Source organism: Myotis daubentonii, chromosome 8 (genome assembly GCF_963259705.1).
Source record: "Myotis daubentonii chromosome 8, mMyoDau2.1, whole genome shotgun sequence".
NCBI lineage: Eukaryota > Metazoa > Chordata > Mammalia > Chiroptera > Vespertilionidae > Myotis > Myotis daubentonii.
The window spans coordinates 30,607,242-30,634,130 of record NC_081847.1 but is presented as its reverse complement, the minus strand read 5'-3'; the positions used below and the strand labels follow the sequence as shown (position 1 = coordinate 30,634,130).

At 40.5% G+C, this 26,889-nt stretch overlaps 1 protein-coding gene across 1 annotated transcript in view; it reads right to left on the bottom strand.

Moving 5' to 3' along the window:
- The window catches only part of RNF24 (ring finger protein 24), a 66,649-nt gene extending 43,315 nt beyond the window's left edge, over nt 1-23,334 (bottom strand). Inside the window, exon 1 of the mRNA XM_059705636.1 lies at nt 23,178-23,334. The gene's annotated coding sequence lies outside the window, so the exon portion shown is untranslated. The remainder of the gene's footprint in view (nt 1-23,177) is intronic.
- Between the last annotated feature and the right edge of the window lie 3,555 nt (nt 23,335-26,889).

Here is a 26,889-nt window from a genome sequence, read left to right as displayed (position 1 = left end):
GAAACTGATAAGTAGGTATAATATCATTAAGTGCCAAATCTGGAAAATTCCACAAACTCTCAATCTGTAGGCAAAAGTCCATTTTTCTCTATAATAATATCCTCAAGCTTTCCTTTTCTGAGGTATCCTCCTAATTACAACACTCCTCACCCCCTTTATTTAGAGGGAAGCTGTAGGAGCAAAAATCGAGATCCATAGGATTTGTTAAAACCTATTTGTCTGTTCCATCTGTATTTTTTAAAAATATATATATTTTTATTGATTTTTTACAGAGAGGAAGGGAGAGGGATAGAGAGTTAGAAACATCGATGAGAGAGACATCGATTAGCTGCCTCCTGCACACTCCCTACTGGGTATGTGCCCGCAACCAAGGTACATGCCCTTGACTGGAATCGAACCTGAGACCCTTCAGTCCGCAGGCCGACACTCTATCCACTGAGCCAAACCGGTTAGGGCTCCATCTGTATTTTAATCTGGATCTCTCCATCTAGCCTCAATTTTACTGACCACTCCATTATTTTGATACCATTTTTTTCCCCATAAGGCATGTTGTAAATTTCTTTATACTTTTTATCACAGTCTTCAGGGTTTCTTTTTCTTAAATTCTAGCCAGTTTCTTTTAATAGTATTTGTATCTCTTATCATTTTCCATCCTATTATTGGCAATTCCATTTTCTGCAGGTTTTTTTTTCCCCCTTCCTGTTTCTATTCCCATTGTTTTCTCTGGATCTGTGCACAGTTTTTCTCTTTCTTGGTGTTACCAAAGTTTCTAAATCAAGTCTGAGGTGCTATCTTTGCTATCACACTTGAAGTTTATCTTCTAAAACACTATTTTATTTCAGATGTTTGTTATTTTGGTGGGTCTATTGTTACTCTGCCAGATTCCCAGTAATTATTTTGTATTGGCTCCTTAAAGATTTTTTGTCTAATTTTTTGTGTGATGATAAAGTCTCTATTTTCAATTTAAATAATTCCATCAGGCCTTTATGAGAACTTGATGATGGAGAAGGATTCAAATTTGATGTCTTATATTCCCCTCTGACTCCTATTGCAGACAACCATACATGCACTGTAATTTCACAAATAATCTGCTTATTAACATTTAACTATTAATTTCTATTTACTTTACAGTCTTTTTAATTAACTAAGGATGGGACTCTGAATTAAGAGTATGTAGGAAAAAGAGCACAAAATAATGCTGAAATAGGAGAAAGAAATAAAAGGCAAGCTTTAAGGGCAGGGGGGTGGCAGGTGGGAGAGAAACTCTCAGGAGAGCCAGCCTAAGCCTAATGTATAATCTCCAAAACTAGGGAATCTTCCCCGCCCCTCAAACCATTCCTTAGGATATTAATCAAATGAACATTTTACACAGTGTTTTAGAGTTTCTGACTAATATTCAAATACAAAAATCCCACTTAATCCTTATAATCTCCATGGGCTGGGAATTATTTCCTCCATATTCAGATGAAGAAACTGAGACTCAGAAAGGTCAAGTTGGCTGGCCAAACTGAAACCACTCGTCAGTGGTAAAGAGGGACTGAAACTCAGGACTGAATCCAAATCCTTATGTTTCCCATGAGATCCTGCTGCCTTCCATGGGCCTTACTAAGCTTGCACCAGACTGGCAGTATTTGAATAACACACAAATGAAACAATTTCTGTCACTGGTTCCTATGGGCAGTGAGTGTGCTAGTATACTGATGCATTTAGGTCATCTTTGCCTTAGAGAACCTCAAGAAAGGCCAATATCATAATTCACAAACACGTTGGATCAGTATACACACACACACACACACACACACACATATATATATATATATACATATATACTTACTTAAAGTTTTAATTTTGAAATAGTTTTAGATTTACAGAAAAGTTGTATGAATTTCTATATAACTTTCATCTTGCTTTCCCTAATGTTAAAATCTTATACAACCATAGTACAATAATAGGAAATCAACATTGATATAACACTATTAACTGAACTGTAGACTTTATTAAAATTTTACCAGTTTTTCCACTAATGTTCTTTTTCTTTTCTAGGATCCAATCCAAAATCCCACATCGTATTTAGTTATGTTTCTTTAGTCTTTCCCAATCTGTGACACAGACTGTGTCTTTAAAACTAATAAAGGTTTATTTGATTTTGAAAATGTCATGGTATTTCTGGAAACAGCTTTGAATATTGAAAACCCACCCTGGGGAACTGCTGGATCTATGTGATAACCAAGAAACACCCTAAAATAAAGAGCCAGAGTGGTCCTAAAAACTAAAAAAAGAGCCACTCTTTAAATAAAGCTAAGAGTTGTCCTGGCCAGTGTGGTTCAGTTGGTTGGAGTGTCATCCCATACACCAAAAGGTGATGGGTTCGATTCCTGGTCACAGCACACACCCAGGTTGTAGGTTCGATCCCCATTCAGGGCACATGCGGGAGGCAACCTACCGATGTTTCTCTCTCACATCAATGTTTTTCTTTCCCGTTCTCTCTCTAAAATCAATTACAAAATAAATAAAGGGAAGAGTTGGCTGTGATAATCTAGATAGTCAATTGTATTTAAGACACATGTTCATAGAAAATAAATCAACAATCAGTTATAATTTCCTGGAAAAGCACAGGGTACCAGGTAGAAATCAATACAACTCTGTTTAATGGAGCAGTCATGAAAGATTAATTTGCTTTTAAATTAAAGGACTTAAGTTGTTCAGTCTACAGACTGGGTAATTTAATAACTAAATCCAAGTATACAAAAAAGTTATTAGCGCTGAATTTGCTCTACATATGGACCTCCTTTTTTTTCCTTTTTCTTTTTAAATTTATCTTTATTGTTTAAAGTATTACAGATGTCCCCTTTCGTTCTTTCATCTCCTTTTCTAAACTATAGCATAAAAAAGTTACTGAGCTGTGGGTGACTCTATTTCAAACCTTGAACCCTTGGGAAGGTACATTCTCTAGACTCTGTTCAAGTTACTGTGAGGGAAGTGGCGAGAGGGTCCTTTATAAACCTTGATAGGTTACCTCCCATTCTCTAGGGTTCTGGATTGAGCACATTAATTCCAATACTTTACTGTTGAATTCTCAGATTCTAGAAAAGGTATCAGTTTTTCAGAATTCATACAGGAGCTTAGGATCCCTGAAGAGGAAAGATTTAGATGGATAAGTTATATGTATTGAAACGGAAACAAGGAAGTTTAGTAAAACCACAAGCAATTCTAGAGTGGTAAAACGAGAACTAGCTAACAAATGAAAAACACATCCCTGAAAATAAGAGAAAACAATGTCTCTGTGGCTTAGAAATTCATTAATCAGGAAATGAGGGTACATCAGAGGGCTTCATGGAAGATGCCATAGCTAAGGCATTAACTGCAGACTTGAGCTTAGCTACTCCCCACTCTGGAACCATAGGCAAGTCTCAATTTCCTCATGTGTAAAATAAGGCAAATTACAACATCTGTCTCTGGGGGATGTGCCTGGCATACAGGAGTGCTCATCATCATGATCAAGGTCTTTTGGTTTTTTGTTGCAAGGTTGGCACTGAGGTTAGTGTTTGAATATTCCTGAGTCAGGGATAATTCGAGCCTGGGCCTCATCTCCCTGGGCCATGCTGGTTCAGATCCAAATCTCTGAGCCTGGGCCACAAGTGGACTCCTTTCTGAAGTGACTCAGATTGAGAAGGGAATTTTGGGAAACAGTCATTAGTTTAGCTGCATTTCTTCAACACAATTTCCAGATGGCTAATCTGTGTAAATCAAAAGCCTATTGGTTTTGAGATCTTACTTTTATAAGATAATTCTACAGCCATAAAGCAGCATCTGAATGCTCATGACTCACTGAGCAAACCTCAAATAGTTATGAATCCAGCAAAGTGTACAGGCTGCCTGGTATTTTGACACTGGTGAAAATGAACTGAAGTGTCTAGATAGTATAGTCCTAAGCATGGTCTCCTTTGTTTACTGGGATCACTTTGTTCTCTTAAGAGATGGGAAGACTTCATCCTTAAGATGATTTCAGGCAGGTAATGGAGCAGCTGAGAGAATGATGCAGGTGAAATATATTATTTCAATATTCTGGAGTGTAGTCTGGTTCTGCTGATTATTTATTCTCAAAAATTCTGAAAAGGCCACAACATTCTAGAACCATGAATAATTCTCTAAATGGGGTTTTAAGAGTCAAGACTTGCCATATCATTAACCCTGGAAGTTCTTTCCTACTTTAAAACATTTTATAAGACCACTGGTGTTAAGGGCCGTTAGAATACACTTGGCTTAATTTACGTCAGCTGGGACTCAGGGGGACAGTAGAGCCACTCCCTGAGGGCAGGACCAGTCGAAGACTGGACGTCACCCAGTCTGACTCTCCTGCCCAGTGTCCAGGGGATGGATCTCATGATGTCAAAGGCCCACCCAGACGTGATGTAACTTCCTGTAATTTGAGTATATAATAAATCAGCTTTCGGAGCTGGCTCTCTCTGAGTGCTCTGTCCATCCAGAGGGCAGGCACCACACCCAGCCCAAGCTTTTAATCTATTTTATGTCCGTCTTTCATTATTCTTTAATCCCGAAAGCGCCTCCTACTTGCACAAACCGGTTCAAGTCTCCCCCTCCGTGCGGGACGCGGAGAGGAGACCACAGCCCCAGCACGCCCGTCATATTCATCATGCTAAACACTATTATTTTGATTTTATAGATGGATATAGTAAAACTATACAAGTTTGTGATTTCCTTCCCTTCAAGATCAGGAATGAGAGAGGGGTGGTTCAGGTCACATGAAGCCTTGCAGTTATATGTTCCCAGTATGTTCATTGTACAGTTGAGTCTATTCTCTGCTTGATTAGTTTCCCCAGGGGTTACTGAACTCACAAGAGGCTGGCTCATAAATCATAATATAAACTCATGAATTAAAATTAGGAAATATATCTAGCAATTCTCTCTTAGAAGATCCTTGTGCGTTAACCCAATTACAGAAAAGAGGATGACATTTAACAATATTTTACATTTTTTATTATTTATTTTCTTTTAAGTTGATTTTAGAGAGAGAAACATCAATTGGTTATCTCCCACAACCACCCGGACTGGGGATTGAATCCTCAACCATTCAATGCATGGGACGACACTCCAACCAACCGAGCTAGGGCAAAAATAACATTCTTAAGAGATGTTTCCAAGATGGTGTCAGCTCTTCTCCTTTAAAAGGACATTTCCATTTAGAGAACCAATATCACCTACTAGAAACAGCTACTAAAGAAGGAAGAGATGTAATTGCAAATGCTCCTTAGTTTTCTCTTTTGTTTATCATTAACCAGATTATAGTAGAGACTCCCCAAACCCGAAAATCTTTTCTCCTTTTCTTCCACTCTAATTAGAATTTTTAGCTGGGCACATGGCTACACTTTCCAGTTTTCCTTGCAGCTGTGAATGGCCACATATCTCAAATCTAGCCAATGCGATGGATGCACATAGAAATGTCTGGGAATCATGCTTAACAGAGCACTGAAGGTGCCTTCTACCTTCTACTTCATCCCTTTCTCCATCCTGCTCCCTGTGTATGTCACCATCTTGCTCAATAAGAATATGGTTTACACCTAAGAGGAGGGTAGAGTGCTAAGAGGGAAAAAGGGATAATCTGTAAAAGATCCATGATGCCATGAAGCTCCATACCACATCTGTGACAACTATTACATGAGTGAGAAATAAATTTTAATCTCATTTTAAGGTACTTATTCTGGGTTTTCTGTCACAGATGAACCCATCTATTTAACATACTGATGTTCTAGGTGAGTACTATTTTAAATTATTTTGTATTAATAGACAATTTGGAATATCAGATCATGGATCCTAATTCTACTTTAGAAAACTATGATTTTTGCTAAGACTATACATACCATTTGCCTTCTGTCACAATAAATTAGATAGCGAATTAGAACACAGGAAAACAGACATTAGAATGCAATTTTCCTTTTTTGGGTTAATCCTTACCCAAGAATATTTTCCCATTGATTTTTAGAGAGAGTGGAAGGGAGGGGGAGAGACACAGAGAGAGAAACATTGATGTGAGAGAGATACACTGATTGGTTGCCTCCCGCATGGTCCCTGACAGGGGTCGGGGATTAAGCCTGCAACCGAGATATGTACCCTTGACTGAAGTAGAACCCAAACCCCTTCAGTCCGTGCCGACACTGTATCTACTGAGCCAAACTGGCTAGGGCTACAATTCAATTTTCTTTATGTGACGTAGAAAGTAGTCTGGAATGATCCGTAACACATTTACCAATTATTTTCACAGAACCATGAGTTAAAGAACGTCAGCACTAATTATTAGTCCAGTGGTCCTCAACCTTTTGGCCCTTCAAATACAGTTCCTCATGTTGTGACCAAACCATAAAATTATTTTCGTTGCTACTTCATAACTGTAATGTTGCTACTGTTATGAATCGTAATGTAAATATCTGATATGCAGGATGGTCTTAGGCGACCCCTGTAAAAGGGTCGTTCGACAGCCAAAGGGGTCGCGACCCACAAGTTGAGAACCGCTGTATTAATCCAAATGCCCCACTTATTTTGTTGTTGTTGTTAATCCTCACCCAAGGATATTTTTCCATTGATTTTTAGAGAGAGTGGAAGGGAGGGGAGGAGACAGAGAGAGAGAAACATTGATGTGAGAAAGACACATCAATTGGGTGCCTCACGCCTTGGGGATCGAGCCTGCAACCTACGTGCCTTGACCAGAATTGAATCCGGGATCCTTCAGTCCACAGGCCTACACTCTATCCATTGGGCCAAACTGGTTAGGGCCCAATTGCCCCACTTTTACAGAGGAAGAATCTGAGCCACAGAGAGGTTGAGTTTTTCAAAATCAAATGGCTGGGGTTTTTTTTGTTTTTTTTTACTACAGCCACAAATTTGAGGGGGACATATGCTCTGAGGATTGTACTTACATATATCCTGTTTCCAACAACTCATTTATACTAATACATAATCACTGTTTATCCCTAAATAAAATACCTAGCATTTAGCTCATCAGGCTCACATAAAGATAAAATATGTAGCATATAACTAAAGGTATTATACATAATTTGTCTGAGTTATGCAGAACACTCAGCAGGAAAATTAGCTACAAGAGGAAAATAGCTTTGGGTGGTGGGCACATGGTGCAATATACAGATCTTATAACATAGAAACCCACACCAGGAACCTATATGCTCATGTTGACCAATGTCACCCCAATAAATTTAATAAAAAAAAGAAGAAACACCAATTTAATGTAATTCCTGCTTTTAAAAGATGGGGAAACAGAGTCCCAGAGTGATTGGACAATGCCGTAATAAAGTATAGTGCCTTATATTTGTATGGTGCTTTACAGTTTAAAAAAAAGAGAGAGAAGAAAATAGCAAATAAAAATGACAGTGGTGCAACAGTTTTAGTTAAAATACACCTGTAGAGTTACACATTATTATCCACAGTGAAAGATGTACAAACAATCATGACATTATTCATGTACACAAATGGCATAAATCTTTTCCACATTCTACACTAGAACACCGTTCTTTGGTTTGCAGCTACAGTAAATGTTTATAGGGCTTTTCTCATCTTTGTGACTGGGACACCAGTTATGGAACACCAGTCAACTTTCTTTATTAGAAAAAGAGTCACTTCATCACTTCTTCCTACAGGATAGGTCAGTGTCCCTCTGAGCACCTTAATATGACAAAAAGAGAACATGGGTAGTCCTTGAAAATATCATGCTAGGTAAAAGAAGCCAGTCACAAAGGACCACATATTATATGACAGAAAGAGTAGATTAGTGATTGCTTAGGCCAGGAAAGGAGTGGCAAGATTGGGAAGTGATGGCTAGGGAAGTACGATTTCTTTTTGGGATGATGATAAAGAGAATGTTCTAAAATTTAATTTTTAGTTAATCCTTACCCAAGGATATTTTCCATTGATTTTTAGAGGGAGTGAAAGGGTTGGGGAGAGACAGAGAGAGAAACATAGATTAGTTGCCTTCAGCACTTGCCCAGACCAGTGTGGGAGGAAGTGGGGGATGGGGACGGGGGTTGGGGGGAGGTTGGGGGGAAATAGAGCCTGCAACCAAGGTACATGCCCTTGACTGAAATTAAATCTGGGACCCTTCAGTCTGCAGGCTGACACTTTATCCACTGAGCCAAACTGGCTAGGGCAAAAATGTTCTAAAATTGATTGTGGTAATGAATACACAACTCTATGAATATACATTGTACAGTATACTTTAAATGGGTGAACTATATGGAATATAAACTAAGTCTCAATAAAGCTGTTTAAAAAGAGGAGGAGGGAGAGAATTGACTTAAGACAACCATCAAAAATGATATATCCTAAAAAAAAAAAAAAAAGATATATCCAGCCCGGCTGGCATGGCTCAGTGGTTGAGTGTTGACCTGTGAACCAAGAGGTCACAGTTCGATTTCCAGTCAGGGCACATGCCAGGTTGAGGGTTCAATCCCCAGTGTGGGACGTGCAGGAGGGAGCCAATCACTGATTCTCTCTCATCACTGATGTCTCTCTCTCTCTCCCCCTTCATCTCTGAAATCAATAAAAATATACTTTTAAAAAATTATATATCCACTATTTCCTAAAAAGAAAGTATGTAGGACAGTTAAGTAGTCACAACTTTTTACATCATCTGACCATTAGTGCAATAGAACCTCTAACCAGCCACAGCTCAGCATCCAGACTAAGCTGGCAGAATAACTGATCTCATATTTGTGCAAAGGAGAGAACTGAGATGTAGCAGAGATTATTTTCACGTACCCATTGTCCCATCCCTTGCCTAACAACAACAATCATTACGAGGGCACTTTATTAAAGGAGATAAATTACACTCACAATAACCCTGAAGTTATTCTATTACAATAAATTCAATAACGATGAAGCATTCCATTATAAATATGTCTATTTGAAGCTGAGAGGTAGTGACTCACCAAGGTCACACTATTAACAAATAGTAGGGCCAGAACTTATTCAAATCCCAGAACTTATTAAGAGCTGGAGGTTAGTCTGAATAAAATCTAAATGCAGGCTCCATCAATTTCATTGCATTTGTGGTGAGTTATCTTAGCCTGAAGGAAGTTCTTCATGAGGAGCCAGTTCTGTTCAGCTTTACAGGATCTTTTAAGTGAGATCATATGTAAAATTTCCAGAACAATACTAAAATTACAACCTCAGATATAATAAATCCACAAGTGAACTATGTACCTTAACTTTATTAACTGTAATGGTTTTAACTTCATTAAGCTTCATTAATAATAAAGTTTCTTACCACAAGATGTGGAATTTCTATAAATTCAGACTGAACAATACCTGGCACTTAAAAGATATTCAATAAATTGGTATTAGTATGACTAAAGGTAAGATAGTAAATCCAAGCAGCATACTGGATAAAATAATTGAAATATCCCTAAACAGACAAAAACCACCCTTTACAGAAAGGGTGGTTTCTAGCAGAGGACAGAAAAGGAGAAAATATATATAATATAATTAATATAATATAATATAATATAATATAATATAATATAATATAATATAATATATATATATAATATATATTTTGGGGCCTCCAAAGGGCAGAGCTTCAACCCCACTAATCCCTGTGCTCACCACTCTCTAGCCCACACAGCACTTAACAAACAAGAAAATAGGACAAAGGCTGCATGATGAGGCCTAAGCCCAGAAACTATTGGTTACATTAAGTTAGGATGAAATAACATAGTTGAAACACAACTTTTAGAGGGCTCTTTCTATCTTCTGTCAAATATTGAAATCAACTCTACTACTGAACACCTAGCCCAGTGGTTGGCAAACTCATTAGTCAACAGAGCCAAAGATCAACAGTACAATGATTGAAATTTCTTTTGAGAGCCACATTTTTTAAATTTAAACTATATAGGTAGGTACACTGTTATTAACTTAATTAGGGTACTCCTAAGCTGGCCTTTGCTAAAAATGTCCTCAATCTGATTGAGGTACGTTCACTGAGGTCGACCCCTTCCAACTCTCCCATCCACACTCGTCTATCTGAAACAAGTATACAAGATGAGTGTGGATGGGAGAGTTGGAAGGGGTCGACCTCAGTGAACGTACCTCAAAACAATGTACCTCCCCCTCACTGCACCACATCTCCTGTCGACCGACCGACACCCCCCACTTCTTCTAATGCCACTTCTTCAAAATAGACTCGCCCAGGCCGAAAACCGACTTCTGCGCATGGGCCAGGAAGTTTCAATTGCATTGTACGTGCGCGCCCGCACATAGTATTTTGTGGTATTTTGTGGAAGAGCCACACTCAAGAGGCCAAAGAGCCGCATGTGGCTCGTGAGCTGCGGTTTGCCAACCACTGCCCTAGCCTAATGACTTGCACACAGTAGGTATTCTACAAGCATCTGTTTAATTCAACAGGAAAATGTAATTTTCAGCACTAAAACCATTTTAGTGTCCCAATGAGGAATAATCAGCTTTTATGCTTAGCTCAACAGACTAAAATAAGTATACTGTTCTTATCTATGATCTTTTGAGGTATTCCTTTATAATGACTTTTTTTTTTTGTTGTGTATTCACCTGAATAGTCAGGGAACTTCACCTATTTTATTTTGGTTTTCATTTTTTCAAATTCCAACCCAAAGCTAAATACAATTGGAAACCAGTAAGCACTGTTTGTTCCCAAGGAGTAGGATCATTCAGATTTACTCCAGTAAAGTATGCAACCCTTAAGCAAAGCTTTTCTTCATATAATGACATTCTTTATCATTCCAAAAAGACCCATGGTATTATCATTTTTAAATAAACAATATAATCATAGCAAAAGTTTACCTCAGGAGAAATCATACTAGCATATACTTTTAATGGCCTTCTCAAATGATGTTTAGAGGCTGTCTAGAAATGGTAACTAACCTAAGAACACTGACCTGTTTAATTTTCATTTGATATCAAGTTTACTTTTCCCAGAATACACATATTCAGATGACGACTAAAAACAAACTTGTCTAAGGAAAAGTGGAGGGCAAATAAATAAGGCTTTTTTTTAGCATAACTTTCTTGAGTAATTGTGCTGAATAAATATGTGAAGCCATGAAGTTAAACAAGAGGTATGTATTATGAGAAACTATGATCATTAGAACTTTTTCCTGTGAAGTGTAATTTAAGTTAAAAGAATAATATTCAGTGGAGAATTCTCCCTGCCTTTAAACATTTTTAAGCATTAATTCGATAACACATAATCTTGTTTTCTTTAGTCTATAAACAATTTCATGAAAATGCTGACAATATTTTATATACCCGCCACCCCCCCCCCCCCCACACACACACCCCAGTCTATGCAGAATGAATGGATTATACATTTAGGGGTTGAGCCAAATTAACTACAGAGATCTCTCAGTTTTTTAATCCAAATCTAGTATTCTTTCCACTGCTTGATTCCAGTATAAAAAGGCTTTTATATATCTCCACCTTCAACTTTCAGAGCAATGGGTAAACACATCTCACTTGTAAAGAAAAGCAATCATCCACATTTTGCTGTAGTACTCAGAATTTTATTGTAACACTCATTAAATCAAAAGATAAATTCAATTCCTTTTATTCTTATTCAAACTCATTATCTTTTATCAAGAATACAGTAGTATAAAATTACTTGGCAGTCCCTCATACAGAATATATTTCAGGGTAACCCCAAACAGCCCTAGTTGATGAAGTAAAGGTCTTCTTTATAGAACTGTTAATAAATGTGGAAGAAATGTCAAAATAAGACTATCAGCATTTTGCCACATAGGAGGAAACAAATGATACTGGCATGATTATCACTAGGGTCTTTTAACTTCAAAAGAAGTGGCATAGCCAGACACAACAGACCTAAGCATTCTTGCCAAAAAACTTAAACCTGATTTTAATCAAGCCTCTAGAGTTAACTTCCATTTGTAAGAAACAAAGGGAACAGACCAACAAACTGACATCATGATGAAGCAAACAGACAAATCCTAAATGTGAGAAGTTCCACAGGACTACTGACCCGGTTCCTGCAACTAGTTCATGGCACACACAAAAAGGTGGGGAGAGAGGGAGGGAGGAGAAACTGCCCTAGATCAAAATAGACATGAGAGACAAAATGACCAGTTATGTATGATCTGTGGACTATGAATCCCACTATGAACAAACCATCTCTAAAAAGATATTCTTGAGACAACTGGGCAAGCCTGAATAGGATTTACTATTAGATGATACCAAGGTGTAATTGTTACTTTTGTTAGGTGTGAGAACGGTATTTTAGTTCTATAAGGCAATATCCTTATTTTTTAGAGATGCATATAGAAGTATGTCAGGGTATATATACAGAAATACCCAGGATTTGCTTAAAATACCTCAGCAAAGGAAGACAAAAGAAAAATAAGCAAATGAAACAAATATGGCAAAATCTTGATAATAGTTGAAACTGAGTGATGGGCATATAGGGGTGTGTTGTACTACCTACTTTTGAGTGTATCTACAGTGTTGTTGTTTTTAAAAATATATATATTTTATTGATTTTTTACAGAGGGGAAGGGAGAGCGATAGAGAGTTAGAAACATCGATGAGAGAGAAACATCGACCAGCTGCCTCCTGCACACCCCACACTGGGGATGAGCCCGCAACCAAGGTACATGCCCTTGACCAGAATCGAACCTGGGACCCTTCAGTCCGCAGGCCGATGCTCTATCCACTGAGCCAAACTGGTCAGGGCTCTACAGTGTTTTGTAATAAAATTTTTTAAAAAATTTAGCAGAGAAGCCTGAAAAAAAGTACAGGTAAATCAATTAAGTAATATTAATCTCAGGTAGAATATAAATAGATCAGTGAAAAAATTAACAAAGCATTTGATTATTTAGAAATTGAGTCAGTTATATGGAAAACATCAATTTTCTCCTTGTATCACATGGTCAGTGCTATAGACTAAATGTTTGTGTTTCCCCCCCACCCCCTCAAATTCATATACTGAAACCTAAATCCCAGTGTGATGATATCTGGAGGTGATTAGGTCACGAGGGTGGAGCCCTCATGAATGGGATTAGTGCCCTATAAAGTGGCCCCAGGTAGCTTCCCTATTCCTTTTACCACTTGAGGACAAACAAAAAGTACCGTCTATGCACCAGAAAGTGGGTTCTCACCAGACACAGAATCTGCCAAGGCCTTGATCTTGGACTTCCCAGCCTCTAGAACTGTGAGAAATTTTTGTTGCTTGTAAGGCACCCAGACTATGATATTTTGTTATAGCAGCCTGATCGGACTAAAACAGTCGGACAGCGGTATAATATATAGTTTTAGTCCTGAAGTATATTCCACTGAAAACCCACAGTAGAGAACAAACAGTTTAACAAAATATATTTTTAAAAAACCACAACTTTTAGAAATGCAGCTGTCTGTTTTCTCCCCTCAGAACTGTGCCATGATTTTATATAATTCTGGAGTTCTAAATGGATGGTGGTAGTGAATTGAAATAGAGAAAATTGAAACAAAGAAGTCATAGCTGCATTTTGAAATGAATGCTGTTTTTCCTTTTTGTGTAATTGATCAGTTTTCTATGAACGCAGGACCTACTTCACCCCTGAGAGTATTTTAACTTTTAGTATGCAAAATTTATAACGTATTCTTCAGTTAGTGTTGACTAAGACTCTTTGAAACTCCATTTTCAAATTATCTTCCAAGTAAAGTAAACCAAACAGAAAATCAATAATCTTCCAGAGACATCTTTCAATGCATAAAGCAACATTTCTAATGGAGCAGTGGTTCTTAACCTGAAAATCTTTCTATAGAAAAAAAACACTACATTATTTTTCAAAGGGTTTATAATAGCTATGAAGGCTTGTTAGAAACCCTTGTAATACAGTGCTCTGGATAAGCAACTCTAAACAAAATACAAATTAATCTACTAATATTAAAGGCCTCCTAGGAATTGGCTTAGGCTATTCAACTCTATTCTCCACTATTTCTCGAAGTACCACACTTCAGTCAAATGAAGAAGGATCCTTATCTTTGCAACTACTACTATCTGCATATTCCAGGCTACCCCAACCATCTGAAAAAAGTCTATTGATCCTTCAAGACCTGTCACAAGCAATACAGCTTCTATAAAGCCTTCCTTGACTCCCCTAACCTTCCTCTGAACTTCAGTCCTTCTATACTTCCAATACCTTTTCCCATCTTATATCCCTATCTACCGAATACCTGTCTAATATGGGATTCTGTGTGATGCAGTAGTCAAAATGAAAATCACTACGGAAGTGCTTACCACTGCAGTGGGTTGAATGGTAACCCCCGCCTCCCACCTCAAAAAAAAAAAAATGTTCATTCATAGCCCCAGAAACCTGTGAATGTAACCTTATTTGGAAAAAGGGTCTTTGAAGATGTAATTAAGTGAAGGATCTGGAGATGAAATCATTTTTTAGTTATCCAGTGGTCCCTAAATCCAAGGACAGTGTCTTTATTAGAGAGAAAAAGAGGAGAAGGCTATGTGAAGACAGAAGCAGAGATTGGAGTTATATAGCTACATCCAAGGAACATGTGGAACCACCAAAAGCTGGAAGAATCACTCTCTCCTAGTTTTTGGAGGAAGTATAGCAGCACTGCTAATACCCAGAAAGTCATCAGACTTCTGGCCTCCAGAACTGTGAGAGAATAAATTTCTGTTGTTTTAGGCCATCAATTTTGTGGCAATTTGTTATGGCAACCTTATGAAACTATATAGCTCTTTTGTCCCATTCTAAGTCTAACAAGACATTTTTATTTTCTTCATCTTTATTTATTGCAGTAGTTTTGCAATGATTACTTCAAGAGCATCAGAATATAGATGCTCCCCAAATGTCTCATTATTCTCCAGCTATTTTCTGCAAAGGTTTCTGAATTTCCTTTATCAATGATCTTCCAAAAGTGCCAGTGCAGGATAGTATCTAAATAATAAAGAGATATATATTATTGTGAAAACTGATAACATCAACTGTGCTATCTGGTGGGCTAAAGGATGAAGGCTTGGTTTTTAAAAAAATGTATTTTTACTTATTTCAGAGAGGACGGGAGAGGGGGAGAGAGATGAAAACATCAATGATGAGAGAGAATCATTGACTGGCTACCTCCTGCACACCCCCTACTATGGATCGAGCCCACAACCCGGGCACGTGCCCTTGACAGGAATCAACCCGGGATCCTTCAGCCCACAGGCAGATGCCCTATCTACTAAGCCAAACCAGCTAGGACTGAAGGCTTGGGTTTTAAACCTGGCCTCTGACCTTGTGAACCTGAACAGGTTACTTCTCTGACCTTTTGTTTTATCACCCATAAAAAACTCTTTGAGGGTTGATGCTGTAAGGAGTAAATAAGCAATGCATGTAAAGTATTAGCATAAAAGATTTTTTGGCACAGATTAGCTGAGGTGAAAGATGACTTTCTGGGTATAATATTGCCCCTGGCTATTGATATACTATGATTTTTAAAATATCTCTCTTACTACCACAAAAATGTCTTAACGCTTGTTTTCAGGGACAGTAAGTTTAAGCAAAAACTTTCATTTAATTACCGCCAAGCATGAGATGTTCAACATATTTTGAAAAAGTTTTGCAATTTCTTTTCCGCTAAAGGAAAAGAATGGAAGCCTACACCTTTGACTTCCCTTCCCACCCATTTCCCATAAACTAAATTAGCTCATACTCTGGTGTTTCATTATTTGCCAAACTCTTCTAGTCCAAGGTGAAGAGCCTATTTGGAGATGATACCTAAATTCTATTTCAAATTTAGAGTACTGAGCATAATTTTTCATGCTTAGAGTTGGGTAAGAACAATAGGAGATACAGGTAGTTCATAAATTTTTTGGTTTGCCTATCAGTGGTCGGCAAACTGCAGCTGGCGAGCCACATGCAGCTCTTTGGCCCCTTGAGTGTGGCTCTTCCACAAAATACCACAAAATACTATGTGCGGGCGCGCACGTACAGTGCGACTGAAACTTCGTGGCCCATGCGCAGAAGTCGGTATTTTGTGGAAGAGCCACACTCAAGGGGCCAAAGAGCCGCATGTGGCTCGCGAGCCACAGTTTGCCGACCACTGCCCTAGAGCATCATGGAAGCACAGAGCAACTTTCTGATTTCAGACGATCCTTAGGACAGCTGGAGGGCCCCAGGCTGGCTTTCCCAGGAATGGCCAACCAAAATAAGGCCACTGGCCAGCTACTCCTGGGCCAGCTGGCATGGAACAAAGTGTCTGGTTCCTACCTCCAGAGCAGATGAGGCTCAGCCAGCTGGCTTTCAATGGACTGCACTAGTTGGAGTGCTCACAATTCCTTTAAACCATCTGGCATTCTTTTTGAACCTTAAATTTACCCAACACCACACTCTGATGTCAAAAATGCTCAGGTAATTGGAGTCCCCACTGCTTACCTAGATAAGAGAAGAGGCAGAGTAACTGCTAAGTTAATTACGTCAAGAAACAATTTCTAAAATTAAAAACTGCTCTAGGATTTAGCTTGTATATTATCAGCTTAAAATCTAAGCTATTCCCATGATTATTAAGCAAGCTTTTAAAATTAAAACAAATAATATGGGAATAGGTTAAAACAAACCTTTTAACATGCAAAAAAGTTGTAAGAATTCCTTAAGGCTGGCAGGGCATGACTTTTCCTACTCTGAACTTCTACAGAGCCTGTCTTTATCCCTCATTTGGCCCTCATAGTGGATTTTGTGTTGCTACACATATTTATCTTCCCAGCTAACTAGTAAGTGAAACAACAGTGTCTTATAGCTACTTAAAAAAAAAAATCTGTTGATGATGTATTGCATTTCCAGAAATAAGAAAACTTAATGTGGAATAACATGAAGAAGGAATCTCATTCCTAGGCAAGCCAAATAAAGAACAGGGCTTAGCTTGAAATAATATTTTATCAAGTGATCAAAATGATTAATCAAGTGATCAAACTACTGGGAAGTGCTATGGGGTGCTCATGTGTCAACCGTAGATCATTTTACCCATCTATCACCTGGGATAATCTGGGTAATAGAGAGGCAAGGAATCAGAAAAAAAACAAACGAACATAAAACTAAAAACAGCTAAATCACATTTAAAGCCAACATACTCTAGGGCAGTGGTTCTCAACCTTGGCTGCACATTAGAATCACCTGGGAATCTTTTTAAGACGTAAGTACTCTGGACAAAAATATTACAGTGACTAAGTCAGATCAAATATTAGAAATTGAAGAAGGCTATACAAATAACTAGATTTTTCATTAGATTCATACCCACATCAAGTACTGAGTTTAGCATTTTACATGTTATTTGATCCACATAACAAACATATCAGCTGGGTACTATACTCTTGCTTCCATCTTGCAGATGAGGAAACAGAGAGGTTAGGAAACCTACCCAAGGTCACATGGCAAAAAGTGAAAGAGCTAAAATTCAACTCCAACCAGTCTGATTCCAGAATCCAGGTGCAAGACTGCCAATGAAATCACGTTTATGAAAGAATTTAATGTAATGTAATGTAGGGGAAAATTCAATCATTAATATAATCTTCATAATTTGTCACTCTAAGTGTAGCAAAAAGTGGTGAATAATTAAAAATAAAACTTGCCCTAGCCAGTTTGGCTCAGTGGATAGAGCATCAGCCAAAGGGTCCCAGGTTCAGTTCTGGTCAAGGGCACATGCCTGGGTTGTGGGCTCGACCCAACGTGCAGGAGGCAGTCAGTCAATGATTCCCTCTCATCATTGATGTTTCTATCTCTCTCTTCCTCTCCCTTCCCCTCTGAAATCAATAAAAATATCTTTTAAAAAAACTTGACTTTGTTAGAAAAACTTAAAAAGGAAAGAGCTATTCATTCTACCAGATTAAAAATGTCAGTTGTGCTCGCCCCCCACCAATATAATTGAGTAGGTACTTGTGCCAGTTGCTGTCCTAGGGGACATAGTGGGAACAGATAAAATCCTTGCCTTCCTGAAGCTGACCTTCCAATGGGGGCAAAGAGACAAAAATATCAGCCAACAACAGATTTTCAGAGAGTACTATGTATTATACAGGAGGTAGGGAGGAAATACAGAGTTCTCTTTTGAGACATATAACCATGAAAGTAAACAGAAGGAGATGAATGCGAGGTCAGAGAAAAGTGGTTTGTTGTAATTGTTTCTTCAGTTTTCAAAGATGGGCAATATCAGAGCATGTGTGTATGTTGATATGAATGGTACCCTGGGGAGTTGCTAATGCTAGAGAGGGCACAAATGCAGGAGTCGAGTCCTTGAGTAGGTATGAGGGAATACAGTTGGAGGGGAGTTAACCTCTGATAGAAACAGAAAACATGAGTCTTAAGGAAGGTAAATTTCTAGATTTAGTGATGGAAAGATGAAGGGTATCTGAATACTTCTAAACCCTCAATGAAGTATGAGGTCTGCTTATCAGTATGGAAAGGGGTGGGCTGTGCATGAGTTTAAAAAGTGGGGAGAAATTATTAAATAGTCACAGGCAAAAAAGTCTTATTAGGAATCTCGTAGCTTTTTCCTGGGTGGTGCTGAGAGCCCACTTCAGATTTTTTTAAAAAAAATATATTTTTTTGATTTTTTTACAGAGAGGAAGGGAGAGAGATAGTTAGAAACATCGATGAGAGAGAAACATCGATCAGCTGCCTCCTGCACATCTCCTACTGGGGATGTGCCCGCAACCCAGGTACATGCCCTTGACCGGAATCGAACCTGGGACCTTTCAGTCCGCAGGCCGACGCTCTATCCACTGAGCCAAACCGGCCAGGGCTAGAGCCCACTTCAGATTTTTAATCATGACTCTGAAGTTTTCCAGTAATATTCAGCCACTCATGGAAAAGCTAGATGAGGGAGAAGGAGCTGTAAATAGGAAAAAAAAAAAAACTGATGGGTTAAAAAAAAATCTATGAGATAAACACAAAGTCACTGACAATGTCCAATCAAGCTGTGGTCTACATAGCTCCATTGTCTATCTTCTCATCACAGAAATTGTTGCAAATAATACATGTCATATTTAGTCATGACATATTTAATCATGAAGCTTAAAGAGTGTTTCTTTTTTGGTCATGAATGGTTTTGCCACGCCCTACGGTGGATTTTTAAAAATGTACCTGGTAGTCTTTGTGTTGATTTCAAAGGTGACTGCATTTCACTGCTTGAAAAAATTTTCTCTGATGCTGACATTTTCAGTGATGATTCCATTTAAAAGTAAAAAATAAAAAGATACTCCCTACCTCCCCCTTCCACACACACACAAGGTGCATGCTCTTGATCATTTTGCTGTGCTCTTAAATTATGATTTTGTCTTAAGACCCAACATTCTGGAGAGCATTTATGTCTGCACAGGTTCAAGGAGAGGAAACAAAGACCCCCACCTCTTGATGGAGGCATGTCAACACCATAAAGAATAGCATATTGGATGAGATGAGACGTGTGTATAGTGTTTGCATGGACATATATACCATATAGTCATTTGGGAAAAATGTTATCTGTCCCATGGCAAAAAAAAAAAAAAAAAAGATGTTTTAAGAAACATCATGAAATATCAGAAACACCAGGAATAAACAAAAGATTTTAAAATCTTTCAGAGTGAGAGGAAAAAGGAAAATGGGGGTTAGAATGGCATTGGACTTCTCAAGAACAATACTAGCCCTAGCCGGTTTGGCTCAGTGGATAGAGTGTAGGCACCTAAGGGTCCCAGGTTCGATTCCGGTCAAGGGCATGTACCTTGGTTGTGGGCACATCCCCAGTAGGAGGTGTGTAGGAGGCAGCTGATTGATGTTTCTCTCCCATCGATGTTTCTAACTCTCTATTCCTCTCCCTTCCTCTCTGTAAAAAATCAATAAAAAAAAATGTATTTAAAAAAGAAAGGGAAACACAGGATTCAGGAAATAAAGGATCTAACACAGGAAGAAGGCAAAGGGAATTCCCAAAATGATAAAAGAAAGTATTAGATGACAGCTAGAAAAAAGAATGAAACAGATTATTTGAAAATACTGAAAGACTATTAGTTTTGTCATAGAATTTGAGGATGAATTAGTAACTGGTACATAGAAAAAAAGTAAATGAAAAACAAATAAGAGAGGTAACTATTTAATTCAAGAGAAACAAAAGTTGTATAAGAAAGAAAATGTAATATTAGACCCTACCTGGCTCATCTGTGAATAACAGGTACATTGTCACAGTCATATAAATACTGAAAACTGACTTAACTGGGAACTATAAAATTTAAGTATGAGTAGGGGGTGGAAAGACTTCTAAAATAGATAATACCCAAATATCCAAAGGTGAAAAATAAAGAAATAGCAGTTTAAACATTAAAAATGAAATAGAAATAATAAAGGTAAATACCAGAAGGAACTGCTGAGAGTTGAAAGTGGTTGAACCATATAAAACTGCTGATTTTTTACTACTCCCCAATCTAAAAAAAAAGGCAATTTCATATAGTTTAAGTCAATACATTATACTGTTACTTGGCTACTGATTTTAGACTAAATTGTCACTTGAAACAGAAAACAAATATTGATAGAAAATGCTCAGCAGAAAAAACATTCTACTTTTTATTATCAGACATTGTTGGGGGGATAATGTATCCCTGTTTTGGGTAACTGTCACCATACCTGCTATTACCATCACTGACATAACAATATTGATATTTCTAATGAATATAAAGAATATATTTACTACTAAAACAGCATTTAACATAATTTAATCTATTTTGATGATACAGACATTACTTTAGAATTCTTTTTAAAATCATATTACATAGGAAATGCTAAACTATGGGTTGGTAAAGATTTAGTTAACAGAATGCTGAACAAGACCAGGATGTTTTTAGGTTCCTTTGTTGATTCAAACAATAGCTAAGTCACTCTTGCAAAATTAAAGTTCCACAATATTGTGGTACTATGCAAGCCTATTTCAGCGACAATTCCGGTTTTACTACTTTGTTTATCTAAGACTTCCCCTTATAGTTTGTTTTAAGGGGATTCCTAAAAAATAAAAATAAAAAATTGAATGTGGGCAGTTTATAAATTATTGGAGTTGCTTCAATATTAGTGATACCAGTTAAGGAAATCAATGAAGCCCTTGTTTTTAAGTTAACTTATTTTGAGTAAAATTCATTGATATTAAACTTTTATTACAATTTTATTTCATAAAACCAAAACTTCTCCAAATTGAAAAGTCAACTTTTACCAATTTTAACATTTACAAAAAAAAAAAAAAAAAAGAATTTGACCATGCTAGCATCAGGTAAGCATTTTACGAAGAATAATGGATCCCAATACAACGGACGGAAAGCTTCCCCTTCAAATTAAAAGCAGATGTTTTTAATAGAGGGAATAAACAATGCTGTGGAAGACTGCTTAGTTTACATTTTATTTTGTGCTGAAAACTACCACAAATTAAAATACACGTGATTAAAAAAGAATCTTCATGAGAATCTTAAAACTGAACCAATTCAATTATTTAAATCATCCAGTAAGCCCTTCTAATTATTTTTACCGCCACTATTTTGAATCAAAGATCACCACAAAAATATATGTTGGAGGTGTGTTCCTTATAACCAACTTTACTTTCCCATCACTTTACAAAACTATAAGGGTAAAAGTGAATAATAAAAAATATTGTAAAAGCTAATGCAATCAACTATCTTCTAAAGCTTATAAAATCTGGTTTAAAAAGAGAAAGAAAAAAAAAAAGTCCAAAGGAAATAGCAAGGAATAGCTCGGGTGCTATGAGAATGGCTCCTTTTTAAATGGTCTCCATCAGCTTGAAACTCGGGGTCTCCTAACTTTAGGAAGACGACAAAGTCAGGCATCTAGTCTTGCTGACCAAGTGCAAGCCTGTGGGAACCTGCAGTTTCCTCCTCTCTCTGGGGATGAGGACAGCGACAAAAGGTGTTCTGTTTTCCAGCGGTCCGGTAAGAGGAGCCACTGAGCTGGGCTGCACAGCCAGACCACAGAAGACAAGAAAACTCAGATCAAAGCAAGGGCACATGCCAGGGTAATAATATGCAATAAAACCCGGTGCCAAAGCATTAAGAACAAGAGCAAGGTGGACAGAACCTGCTGGACCGCCTTCTCCTTCACACGGGGCAGGGAGAAACAAAACCTTCCCGGACCGAGGAGCTGAGAAAACGGGGCCCTAGATGTCCCGGAGCACTTCTCTATACACGTGTATGGGCATAGGGGTGGATGGTAAACGAACGACACCCGCAAGCGGTGTCCTGCGTGTGCCGGAGTGTCCCCAGGCACACACATAGAGCATGGTCATTAACTGAGCCCTCCAGACAATGTGCCCTAAACATAGCGATCCACGGGAATACAGACATACATTTTCCATGACCGAAACCCACCGGTTTTACAGTAAGAAACAAACAAAATACTGTTTGAAAGAACAGCAGGGACAGAATTGGGTAAAAGTCTGCTGAAGTAGTAAGTCCTTTCTTCCTCAGACCCTTTTGAATGATCTCGGATTCATTGCACAGGAGACACGCACGCACACACGCACACACCCCACCAGGCTTCTGCAAACAAAGAAGGGTCCTTCATTCCCCGGCGTGTGCAAGCACTCGCGCTCCCCACCCACAGACGGGAGGCCGCCGCCTGACTCGCCCCGGGGGAGCCGAGGCGGGAGCTCGCACCCTAGACCACAGCGATACACACAGTGACAAACGACCACGAGACCAACGCCACAAAGAAAGGGGAGGAGCGGACGGGGACCAGGAAAACACTGCCACGCCGCGCTCCCCGAGGCGCGCTCCCCCCGCCGACACGGAGGAGGCAGCCGTGCTCGCCAGCCTCTCCTTCCTGCACATCCCAGCCGCCTCCCACTCCCCGGGGCCCGACGCCGGGCACCGGCATGCGGGGCGTGCGGGGCGCCACGAACCTTCCCCCGTGGCCTCCCGGTGACAGCCCGCGCAGCCCTTTGTGCCGGACTCACCCTCCGACCTCGGCGGACCCTCCTCCGCGTCCCGCCCCGCCCCGCCCGGGCCGCGGTCCCGCTCCTCCCCGCCCCCCTCCGGAGCGGCCGGAGTGAGTGTGTGGGAGGCTGGCGGGGGCCCGCGGTCTCCTCAGCATCCCGAACCCGGACCCGCCCGGTCCCCTCAGCCCCAGCCCGGGGGCGACGGGCCTCGGCGCGCGGCCCTCGCCCCTCGCCCGTCCACTCACTCGGGAGCGCCGGCGGAGGCAGCGGCGGGCGTGCGGGACCGTCAGCGCCGAGCGGCAGGCTGTGGGTGGAGAGCGTCGGTCCGGACCTAGTGCGGCTGAGGTGGCGGAGGCAGACTGCGCGGGGCGGCCCGGGGGAGGGGCGGGCCCGGCGGGGGAGGGGCGGGCGCCGCGCCTCTCATTCAAGCAGCGGGGCGGGGTGAGGGACCCGGATGCCCCGGCCTCCCCCGCCCACCTCGCTGAGGACGCTCGGGCTTCAGGGTCTGCAGTGCGCAGGCGCCGTGCTGCTGGGCTGGTCCAGGTCCCGTCTCGCCTGCTGGGGAAATCCCACGGGCGGAGCTGCCGCGAATCGGTCCCCTCGCTTAATCTTTGGTACTTTTGCATGTCCTATCAGCATGTTTAAAAGCGAAACCTTGGAACGCCATCTGCTTCCTAGCATCCAGTCTGCCAGCCCCCAGGGCACAGGTGTTCCCATTAGTTTGATGGAAATAACGTGCTCACCGCCCCCTTCCTCCATCTGTCTCGCCTGCTGCAGGTCCTCGCGGCTGAGTGCTGGACCTCAGTGATGAATGAGATCCAGGATCTGCCCAGTGGGTGGAAAGTATGCAGGAAAGAGCGCATCCCTTTGTTATTTGCATTGACCTAGTCCCCTCAGCCCCAGCTCCAATTCCACGGGGCAGTCAAGAAACTGACCTTGGCTCAGCCCTTGTCTAATTCTTTCTTTCTTTTCTTTTTTTCTTTCTTTCTTCCTTTCATTTTTTTTTTATATAAGATCAGCAACTGTTTGTTTTTCTTCTTCTATATGCTCAGGTGTTGTTTTTGTTTTTTTATTGTCTAAAGTTTTACATGTCTCCTTTTCCCCCAATTGACCCCCTCCCCCAGCCCTTATCTAATTCTAAGGCCTAGTTTCTATCCAACGCAGCTCTGAGGGTCTGGGGAAGTATCTCTGGGAGACAGTGTATTCTGCGGAGGCACCCTCCTGCTTCCAAACGTTTGGCTCTGTCAGTCTTGGGCTAAAAGAAAGTCTCTGGTGATTCTGGGAGCCTCCTGCAGGCTTACAGCTATTCCCTCTGAGGCTCCTCAGCTGAGAGTGTAGGCACGGCAGCTCAGGGCTTACAGAAACGACTGTCTCTCTTTTCCTTAGTCTCCTTGTGCCCCTTGAGGTTCTCCTTCCTTCTCCTACCTTCCAGGCCTCTCACATAAACGGTAAACAGCTCAGTGACTTAATGTTGGGAAGCAAAAGTCATCGTGGAAAGGGCCTGCAGGCAAGTTCCTTCTGCTTTGGCAAACCATAAACCTCCAAAGCAAGGGGGAAGTAAAGACAAATATCAAGAAGTTACCCACTTGTCACAGTCTCCAAAGTGAGAGATGGATGCAGGCATATGCTAGGTAGAGTATGGCAAAGGAAAGATGTGGGAGATGCATTCTTCCTCCAACGTTGCTGTCAACACCTCTCCCCCCTACCACGGAAGCCAAGAACCTCAGGATCCTTTTCCCTTCTCCCGCTTCGTCCTAGCTCTCATTTGGAGCAGGAGGGCCTTCTCAACTCTGATTTACTGACACTTCTCACTCTGTCTAAACCAGGCCTCCTCTTCTCTCTCCAGGGCTATTGCTGAAGTCAAATCAACTTACATGATATGCACGTTTCTGTCCTTTTCCCTTTTCCTGACCCACTTGGCACTTTGATTTTCCAGCCATTTCCAGAGCAGCACCGTATGATGTTCACCCTTAGTGCCTGTGTTCTTGCTGTTCTCTTTATTATGAAAGCACCGTTTACCTTGGAACACTCAAAACTCACTTTTTAAATGAAGTCTTCCTTCCCGTTCCCACCTTGCTGACAGACTTTCTTTTGGAATACTCACCTGTACCCTGTACCAACTTTTCTCTCAGCACCATGCACTCTTAGGGCTCCTACTCATTTGAATGTTTTCCTTCCCAGCCAGAATGTGACCCCTTCAGTAGTAGGAACAACGTTTCCTCCAGACCTCACAGGTGACTAATGCACAGTGGTAATGCAATGGTCACTGGGAGAGGTGATGTTCACTGGTGGGTGAAGGAGGCTCCACAGAGGAGAGAAAGGCTGAGCTTCCTTTTCTTTCTCCTCCCTTCTTGTGGCTTCCTTCCCCTGACCAGTGTTTGGAAACCTGTTTTGTTTGCTTAGGAAGCTTGGCTAGAAATTCACTAGTCCAAACAGGCTGTAGATTAGCGGGTGGAGTGGCTCCAGCTTCAAGTCCTTTGTCCTTGTGAAAATCAGGGCAGAGAGAGGAAAAAAGAGAGGGAGAGAGAATGTAAGGATGTAAGGAGTAGGTCTGTGTTCCGTTGCTATTTTCAGGGCAGCCCATCTTATGAAAATTTTGTTGAGGCATCGACTAGCCCAGCCGTGGGCAAACTACGGCCTGCAGGCCAGATCTGGCCTGTTTGAAATGAATAATAAAAAAAAAAATGTACCCTTTTATGTAATGATGTTTACTTTGAATTTATATTAGTTCACTCAAACACTCGATCCATGCTTTTGTTCCAGCCCTCCGGTCCAGTTTAAGAACCCATTGTGGCCCTCGAGTCAAAAAGTTTGCCCACCCCTGGGTAGCCCAATTGCCCACTGAGTCAGAGAGAAAGTCTCCCTTGGGACTGGACACGTGAAACCTGGCCTCACTGTTCCCACAATACATATGACAGGATCCTGCCTTTCTGCCCTCAACAGTGGATTGTTCCTTCTCCCCCTTGGGATAGAAGTCAGAGCTTTTGTTCTCCTGGTATCTCCAGCTGGAGGTTCACTTGCTAGTCCATCATCCTATTTGCCTAGTGATCCAGAAGGTTTTACTCCCCCCTCATCACTCCCAAACCCCCGCTCTTTAGGCAAAATGCATAGGGGTGTGGGGTGTGGGTTTATTAATGGCAGTTTAGGTGGGTACTCCAAAACAGCAGGCATCCAGGAACTTGAAGTAGTTGCTTTCTCAGCTAACATGTTCCCTTGTTCCACATAATGGGGGTGGGAGGAGGAGGGAAAGACTTCACTGTTTAGGCCTTCAGAGGATGTCCCTCTTTCTCTCTATCTTCCCTCCCCCAATTTTCTCTCATCTTCTCCCTGTACTGTACCTCCTTTAAAGCATTTTCGTTATCCCCAATCCACTTCTCAGAAAACTCTGCCCCTACCCACATGATCAGAAGTCCTTTAAGACTCCTCTACCTTCTGGGAAAGAAATTATATCTAATTTTAAATGAAATGTCTATGACTAATTTTGGAATAGCAGCTTTCTGATGGTAGCTGTAGTGGGAGCAGAGGCTGAGTTTATTCATCTTGGATGTGGTGCTCAATACAGGTTTTTGTTTTGTTTTTATTGATGAGAGAGAGGGGGGGGGGGAGAGAGAGAGAGAGGGAGAGAGAGAGAGAGAGAGAGAGAGAGAGAGAGAGAGAGGTTGATATGAGAGAAGTGTAGCATAAATCAGTTGCCTCCCACATGCACCCCAACTGGGCATCAAACCCACAACTTGGCTATGTGACCTGACCTGGAATCAAACCTGCCACCTTTTGGTGTATAGGATGATGCACCAACCAACTGAATTATACCAGCCAGGGCTCAATACAAGGTTTTTGAATGACTGCTTGACCAATAAAGGCAAAAATCAGTCTTTCATACAAAAGCTAGAAATCAAAAGTTGTCTGTAGCCAACTCCTCTACCTGTCCTCCCTACCTAGTGGGGCCTATCCATATGT